At 35.7% G+C, this 8,058-nt stretch overlaps 1 pseudogene; it reads right to left on the reverse strand.

Moving 5' to 3' along the window:
- Nucleotides 1-3,008: 3,008 nt before the first annotated feature.
- LOC134841759 (putative mediator of RNA polymerase II transcription subunit 26) lies at nt 3,009-7,962 on the reverse strand (annotated as a pseudogene).
- Nucleotides 7,963-8,058: the final 96 nt, after the last annotated feature.

An 8,058-nucleotide genomic window follows, 5' to 3' on the forward strand; every position in this document is an offset into this window, starting at 1 on the left:
TACGGTAAAATCTAACCCAACATAGCCCAACTTTGAGCAATTTTTGAACCTCTATCCATGGCAAACTGGGACCAAAAATGTCCCAGGGTTCATAATCGACCAAAATGAGACCAAAATATGATCAATCCTCTATTACGAAAACAAAAGTTGGAAAAGACTTGTTCATAGTAGTATACCAATCCGCCTAGGATCCCTAAGAGGGGCCTAAATAGAGGGTCCTTATTTTCACAAGACCATGAAGTTAGCATCCCAACAATTCCCAGAGGTCACCGGGTTTTTATTCCGAAATTTTGAGTTTTCTGGCGGATTTTTCGGTTCCCTGGGGATTTCAATTTTGGGATCCGGTTTTGTCTCGAATACAGAAAAATTATCAAAAACTGCTTGCAAACGTTCCTATTGTTATTTTGAACATTCGACAATGAACACTGTGACATGGCGAGAGCATAACTCACCAAAATTTTGACCGTTTCATTTCATGGTTCTTTTCTTTCAAAAATGTTTCGTACATATTTCACTCTTTTGCTTTCGAGAATAAGAGACAATTTTTAGATAAACCCATTGAAATTTATTGAAAAGTCTGGGCGTTAAGTTCTAATAAACTGTACCGTGGCGGTAATGGTTTAAATGAATCCAATAAGCAAGCAAATTCAAGTTTTAGGTATCATGAACCCATTTTTTCAAAAAGTAACAAGGTTTTTTTCATTAGAGATCTTTTAGTTGACTATAGTTACAAATGCGTCTTTTCTTTTTTTTCTTTTACTATGTGAATCGCCTTCACTACTTTCTGGGTCGCTAGTTAGATCGATTATCGTAGCAGAGTTATCTCTGTCCTTTTGGGCTTCTGACAAAATGAAAAAGTGCATGAATGGTTTCTGTACAAATGTAGAACCGCCTGCTGAATTTAATTTCATACTAGCGGCGTAGTTTTGCGCGGTCTCCTACCCGGATCCGTAAAAATATTCACTGAAGGTTGTTGATTGTGAGTTTTTTTCTACTGTAATAAAGCCACCCTCCCATCCATTTTCATTTACCTTTGTATAATAAAAGTTATCTAAAAGGTATCAAAATTCTTGAAGTGGCCAAGCGGCAGAGTTGTAAAACAGACATCAGAAGTTATCGCTTTAAATCGAAAGAAGACCGAGCATTTTAATTAACTACGACTGTTCAAATTTCGTATATTTTTAGTCAATGCTAACATTTTTCAGTCAAAACATCTGACTTTTGAAGACGCCTTCTTTGAATTTTTCGTTAACTAATTGTTTCTGTGCGTTCGGATGATTCTTTTTGCACTAAGATTCTGTTCGCTGCCTGACAGCAGCAAAATACGATTGAGAAATTGAGAATATTGGAGTTTTCCCTTCATTTTTTCACTTAAAATCGTTTATTACCTTAAGGAAAATCAATTTTTTTTTTCAGTAAATCAAACAGTAAAAACCAATTTAAAACTAGAAAACGGTAAGATTTCGGTTCCAGACCAAATGTTTTCCTGCAATTTTTCAGCTCAGTTCATCAGTCAACTGCAACATAGTTTTAGCCTTATCTTCGTTGTAAAGTAGATAATTTTTGAGTAGTCTGGACAATCAAACACTTTCTGCAGTTTTTTTTACATTGTCGGACACTTCTTTTCGAGTTTAGAAAGTATTTTAATGCTGTATTTAAATGTGTCTGTATCGGAGTAGAGCAGCTCGAGGCTTAGGTTGGGTTTCATTCTCTTATAGTGAAAACCAAATCTGAACCTTTTTGTGAGATTCAAAACGACTGCAATAACGATAGTGAGTTTGTCCAAATTCCGGTAAGGTTGCATGGTAAGGTTGCATGTGCTAGCAGCACGACCTTGTCCTAATCTGGAATAATTTCATTGATGTTTGATTATTTACTGTAACAGGTTGTTTTCATTCTGGACGATGCCTAGTTTTCTTCTGTTACGCTTCGACTTCATAATATCTTTATGTTTTTGTAAAAATTTTTTGTCGCATTTCTTGGTCGCATTTTCAGCTCTATATAACGAGCTTTTCTATTTTCTTGCCAGAACTTAGCACCCTTTGCAAGTGAGTGGTCTCAACCCCTAGTTCTGCATATTCTTGAAGTCTTAGATAATGTGGGATATAACCTTTTTTTTAGGATGAAGAGACTGAATCAACTCCCTTTGTAGGGTAGTAACTTCTATTCTTAAAGAGCTTTTCTCTTTGTGTAGTGCTCACTGCACTTTTATCAAAAAAAAACTCTTGGTAATAGTCTTTGTTGTTGCGGTGTCCTTCAGGGGTTTTCAGATCCACTTCGACGATGAGCCCGTGTCATATGCTTCCTCGGTTAGCTGCAAATCTCCGAATCTCAATTTATGATTCAAATGTGGAATTGAGTCTCAAATGTGGAATCGTTTCTTTCGCTGTGGGATTTCTTTGAAGGTTTTCTACCAGCTGTTCGAGGTCTTATACGAGATCACACTGTTACTTCGATCCGTCGGAGAGAAAAACAATAAGATCTATGACAAAATCAGATTATATCGCTTTTGAGATCCGCAAAGGCTGCAGTTCTCCAGAGGCGTATATAGAAAAACATTCTAACTGCTTTATTTGGGTAAAAAGAATCGTTCTTTTTTATCATCAACTACGGTTTTTTTATCAGTATCTGAGTGAGCTATTGTAGAAGTATCATGTAAGTATCAAAAACTGTCGAACAATTTAAAAAAAAAAAAAACTTCAAGAACGAGCATTGAAACTCATCGGAGGACGTTTAGCTCAACATGAACCAAAAATTTGATTTAGTCGATATCCAACACTCGTTGTTGTTGCTTTTTTTTCTTGTTCCTGTTGTTGTTATTGAAAGAATGTTTTTTGGTGTTGTTCTAGTTTTGTCAGTGTTAATGTTGTTGGTGTTATTGCTGCTGTTGTTGTTGCTATTTTTTGTTGTTGTTGCTCCTAGGGCTGCTGTTGTTGCTGCTAATGCTGTTGTTGTTGGTGCTGTTCTTGATGGTGATACTGTTTTAGTTGTTGTAGTTGTTTTTGATGCTAATGTTCTAGATTTTGTCGGTGTCGGTGTTGCTGTTGTTGTTGTAGTAGTAGTAGTTGTTGTTGTTGTTGTTGTTGTTGTTGTTGTTGTTGTTGTTGTTGTTGTTGTTGTTGCTGTTGTTGTTGTTGTTGTTGTTGTTGTTGTTGTTGTTGTTGTTGTTGTTGTTGTTGTTGTTGTTGTTGTTGTTGTTGTTGTTGTTGTTGTTGTTGTTGTTGTTGTTGTTGTTGTTGTTGTTGTTGTTGTTGTTGGTGCCAATGATGTTGTTGTTGCTGCCCTTGCTCTCGATGCTGTTCTACTTGTTGAGGTTGTTGAAGTTGATGTTGTTGTCAATGTTATTGCTGTTGTTGTTGTTGTTCTTGTTGAGGTGTTGGTGGTAGCGGATGTTGTTGATGCTAATGTGGTTGTTGATGCTGTTCTTGCTGGTGATGCTGTTCTAGGTGTTGAATTTGTTGAAGTTGATGTTGTTGTAGTTGAGGTGTTGGTAGTGATGGATGTTGTTGTTGCTTTTACTGTTGCTGTTATTGTTTTTGCTGTTTTCGTTGGGATTACTATTTTTGTTGTTTTTGCTAGTAATGTTGTTGTTTTTGTTGTTGTTGGTGTTTTTGTTGTTGTTATTTGTTTTGTTGTAGCTCCTGACGCTGATGTTGTTGCTGCTAAGGTTGTTGTTGGTGCTGTTCTTGCTGGTGATGCTGTTCTAGGTGTTGAATTTGTTGAAGTTGATGTTGTTGTAGTTGAGGTGTTGGTAGTGATGGATGTTGTTGTTGTTTTTACTGTTGCTGTTATTGTTTTTGCTGTTTTCGTTGGGATTACTGTTTTTGTTGTTTTTGCTAGTAATGTTGTTGTTTTTGTTGTTGTTGGTGTTTTTGTTGTTGTTATTTGTTTTGTTGTAGCTCCTGACGCTGATGTTGTTGCTGCTAAGGTTGTTGTTGGTGCTGTTCCTGCTGGTTATGCTGTTCTAGGTGTTGAATTTGTTGAAGTTGATGTTGTTGTGGTTGAGGTGCTAGTGGTAGTGGATTTTGTTCTTGCTAGTGGTGCTAGTGGTTTTACTATTGCTGTTATTGTTTTTGCTGTTTTCGTTGTTGTTACTATTTTTTTTGGTATTATTGTCGTTGTTGTTGTTTTTGTTGTTGTTTTGTTGTTTTTTTTTTCTTATTGTTGTTGTTGTTATTTTGGTTTTTTTTTGTTATTGTTGGTTCTTGTTGTGGCTATTTATGCTTGTTGTTGTAGCTGTTGCTGTTGTTTTTTTTTTGTTCTTGTTATTGTTGTTTTTGTTGTTGTTGTTATTTTTGTTGAAAGTTGTTGTTGCTGTGGTTGTTGTTGTTGTTGTTGTTGTTGTTGTTGTTGTTGTTGTTGTTGTTGTTGTTGTTGTTGTTGTTGTTGTTGTTGTTGTTGTTGTTGTTGTTGTTGTTGTTATTGTTGTTGAGGTTGTTGGTGCTGCTCTTGTTGTTGTTGCTGCTGATGTTTTTGTTGTTTTTTTGTTGTTGCTGTTGTTCTTGTTGCTGTTGTTATTGTGTTTTTTTTTTGTTGTTGTTGCTGTTGTTCTTGTTGCTGTTGTTATTTGTTTTTTTGTAGCTCCTGACGCTGATGTTGTTGCTGCTAAGGTTGTTGTTGGTGCTGTTCCTGCTGGTTATGCTGTTCTAGGTGTTGAATTTGTTGAAGTTGATGTTGTTGTGGTTGAGGTGCTAGTGGTAGTGGATTTTGTTCTTTTTTTTTTACTATTGCTGTTATTGTTTTTGCTGTTTTCGTTGGTGTTACTATTTTTTTTTGGTATTTTTGTCGTTGTTGTTGTTTTTGTTGTTGTTGTTATTTTTTTTTTTTTTTTGTTATTGTTGGTTCTTGTTGTGGCTATTGTTGCTTGTTGTTGTAGCTGTTGCTTTTTTTTTTGTTCTTGTTATTGTTGTTTTTGTTGTTGTTGTTGTTGTTATTTTTGTTGAAAGTTGTTGTTGCTGTGGTTGTTGTTGTTGTTGTTGTTGTTGTTGTTGTTGTTGTTGTTGTTGTTGTTGTTATTGTTGAAGTTGTTGGTGCTGCTCTTGTTGTTGTTGCTGCTGCTGATGTTTTTGTTGTTTTTTTTTGTTTTTGCTGTTGTTCTTGTTGCTGTTGTTATTGTGTTGTTGTTTTTTTTGTTGTTGCTGTTATTCTTGTTGCTGTTGTTATTTGTTTTGTTGTAGCTCCTGACGCTGATGTTGTTGCTGCTAAGGTTGTTGTTGGTGCTGTTCCTGCTGGTTATGCTGTTCTAGTTGATGAATTTGTTGAAGTTGATGTTGTTGTGGTTGAGGTGCTAGTGGTAGTGGATTTTGTTCTTTTTTTTACTATTGCTGTTATTGTTTTTGCTGTTTTCGTTGGTGTTACTGTTTTTTTTGGTATTATTGTCGTTGTTGTTGTTGTTGTTGTTGTTGTTATTTTTGTTTTTTTTTGTTATTGTTGGTTCTTGTTGTGGCTGTTGTTGCTTGTTGTTGTAGCTGTTGCTTTTGTTTTTTTTTGTTCTTGTTATTGTTGTTTTTGTTGTTGTTGTTTTTTTTTGTTGAAAGTTGTTGTTGCTGTAGTTGTTGTTGTTGTTGTTGTTGTTGTTGTTGTTGTTGTTGTTGTTGTTTTTGTTGTTGTTGTTGTTGTTGTTGTTGTTATTGTTGAGGTTGTTGGTGCTGCTCTTGTTGTTCTTGCTGCTGCTGATGTTTTTGTTGTTTTTTTTTTGTTTTTGCTGTTGTTCTTGTTGCTGTTGTTTTTGTGTTGTGGTTGTTGTTGTTGTTGTTGTTGGTGCTGCTCTTGTTGTTGTTGCTGCTGCTGATGTTTTTGTTGTTTTTTTTGTTTTTGCTGTTGTTCTTGTTGCTGTTGTTATTGTGTTGTTGTTTTTTTTGTTGTTGCTGTTATTCTTGTTGCTGTTGTTATTTGTTTTGTTGTAGCTCCTGACGCTGATGTTGTTGCTGCTAAGGTTGTTGTTGGTGCTGTTCCTGCTGGTTATGCTGTTCTAGGTGATGAATTTGTTGAAGTTGATGTTGTTGTGGTTGAGGTGCTAGTGGTAGTGGATTTTGTTCTTTTTTTTTACTATTGCTGTTATTGTTTTTGCTGTTTTCGTTGGTGTTACTATTTTTTTGGTATTATTGTCGTTGTTGTTGTTTTTCTTGTTGTTGTTGTTGTTGTTATTATTTTTGTTTTTTTTTGTTATTGTTGGTTCTTGTTGTTGCTGTTGTTGCTTGTTGTTGTAGCTGTTGCTTTTGTTTTTTTTTGTTCTTGTTATTGTTGTTTTTGTTGTTGTTGTTGTTATTTTTGTTGAAAGTTGTTGTTGCTGTGGTTGTTGTTGTTGTTGTTGTTGTTGTTGTTGTTGTTTTTGTTGTTGTTGTTGTTGTTGTTGTTGTTGTTGTTATTGTTGAGGTTGTTGGTGCTGCTCTTGTTGTTCTTGCTGCTGCTGATGTTTTTGTTGTTTTTTTTTGTTTTTTCTGTTGTTCTTGTTGCTGTTGTTTTTGTGTTGTGGTTGTTGTTGTTGTTGTTGTTGTTGTTGTTTTTGTTGTTGCTGTTGTTGTTGTTGTTGTTGTTGCTGTTGTTGTTGTTGAGGTGCTAGTGGTAGTGGATTTTGTTCTTTTTTTTTACTATTGCTGTTATTGTTTTTGCTGTTTTCGTTGGTGTTACTGTTTTTTTTTGGTATTATTGTCGTATTTGTTGTCTTTGTTGTTGTTTTGTTGTTTTTTTCTTGTTGTTGTTGTTGTTATTTTTGTTTTTTTGTTATTGTTGGTTCTTGTTGTGGCTATTGTTGCTTGTTGTTGTAGCTGTTCTTATTGTTTATTTTTGTTCTTGTTATTGTTGTTTTTGTTGTTGTTGTTGTTATTTTTGTTGAAAGTTGTTGTTGCTGTTGTTGTTGTTGTTGTTGTTGTTGTTGTTGTTGTTGTTGCTGTTGTTGTTGTTGTTTTTGTTGTTGTTGTTGTTGTTGTTGTTGTTGTTATTGTTGAGGTTGTTGGTGCTGCTCTTGTTGTTCTTGCTGCTGCTGATGTTTTTGTTGTTTTTTTTTGTTTTTGCTGTTGTTCTTGTTGCTGTTGTTTTTGTGTTGTGGTTGTTGTTGTTGTTGTTGTTGTTGTTGTTGTTTTTGTTGTTGCTGTTGTTGTTGTTGTTGTTGTTGTTGTTGTTGAGGTGCTAGTGGTAGTGGATTTTGTTCTTTTTTTTTTACTATTGCTGTTATTGTTTTTGCTGTTTTCGTTGGTGTTACTGTTTTTTTTGGTATTATTGTCGTATTTGTTGTTTTTGTTGTTGTTTTGTTGTTTTTTTCTTGTTGTTGTTGTTGTTATTTTTGTTTTTTTTGTTATTGTTGGTTCTTGTTGTGGCTATTGTTGCTTGTTGTTGTAGCTGTTCTTATTGTTTATTTTTGTTCTTGTTATTGTTGTTTTTGTTGTTGTTGTTGTTATTTTTGTTGAAAGTTGTTGTTGCTGTTGTTGTTGTTGTTGTTTTTGTTGTTGTTGTTGTTGTTGTTGTTGTTGTTGTTGCTGTTGTTGTTGTTGTTGTTGTTGTTGTTGTTGTTGTTGTTGTTGTTGTTGAGGTTGTTGGTGCTGCTCTTGTTGTTGTTGCTGCTGATGTTTTTGTTGTTTTTTTTTGTTGTTGCTGTTGTTCTTGTTGCTGTTGTTATTGTGTTGTTGTTGTTGTTGTTGTTGTTGTTGTTGTTGTTGTTGTTGTTGTTGTTGTTGTTGTTGTCTTCTTCTTCTTTCATTGTGGGTGCGCCGAATTTTTCCCAAGGGTCCGCTTCGCCAGCGCGACCGCACTTTCTGGGTCCTCGGTGAGATTTGACAATTCCACCGTCGTGCGTCCAAAAATTTCTTGTCTGGCCGCTAGCGTCCCCGGACAATCGAGGAGCCAGTGTTCCACTGTTTCGTTGGCCTCCTCGCATCTGGGACAGGAAGGGCTCTCGGCTGGGTTCATCAGGGTCCTATACCCGGCCAAGAGCATGCTGTGTCCAGAGCGGAGCCTGGCTAGCATGACTGCGTCTCTTCTCGACACGTTCTCTTGACAGCTTTTGGTAGACTTGAGCTGTTCTGGCGTGAGAGGGGCTTGGATCTTTAATCGTAAGTTTGA

Source organism: Symsagittifera roscoffensis, chromosome 3, assembly GCF_963678635.1.
Source record: "Symsagittifera roscoffensis chromosome 3, txSymRosc1.1, whole genome shotgun sequence".
Taxonomy (NCBI): Eukaryota; Metazoa; Xenacoelomorpha; order Acoela; family Convolutidae; genus Symsagittifera; species Symsagittifera roscoffensis.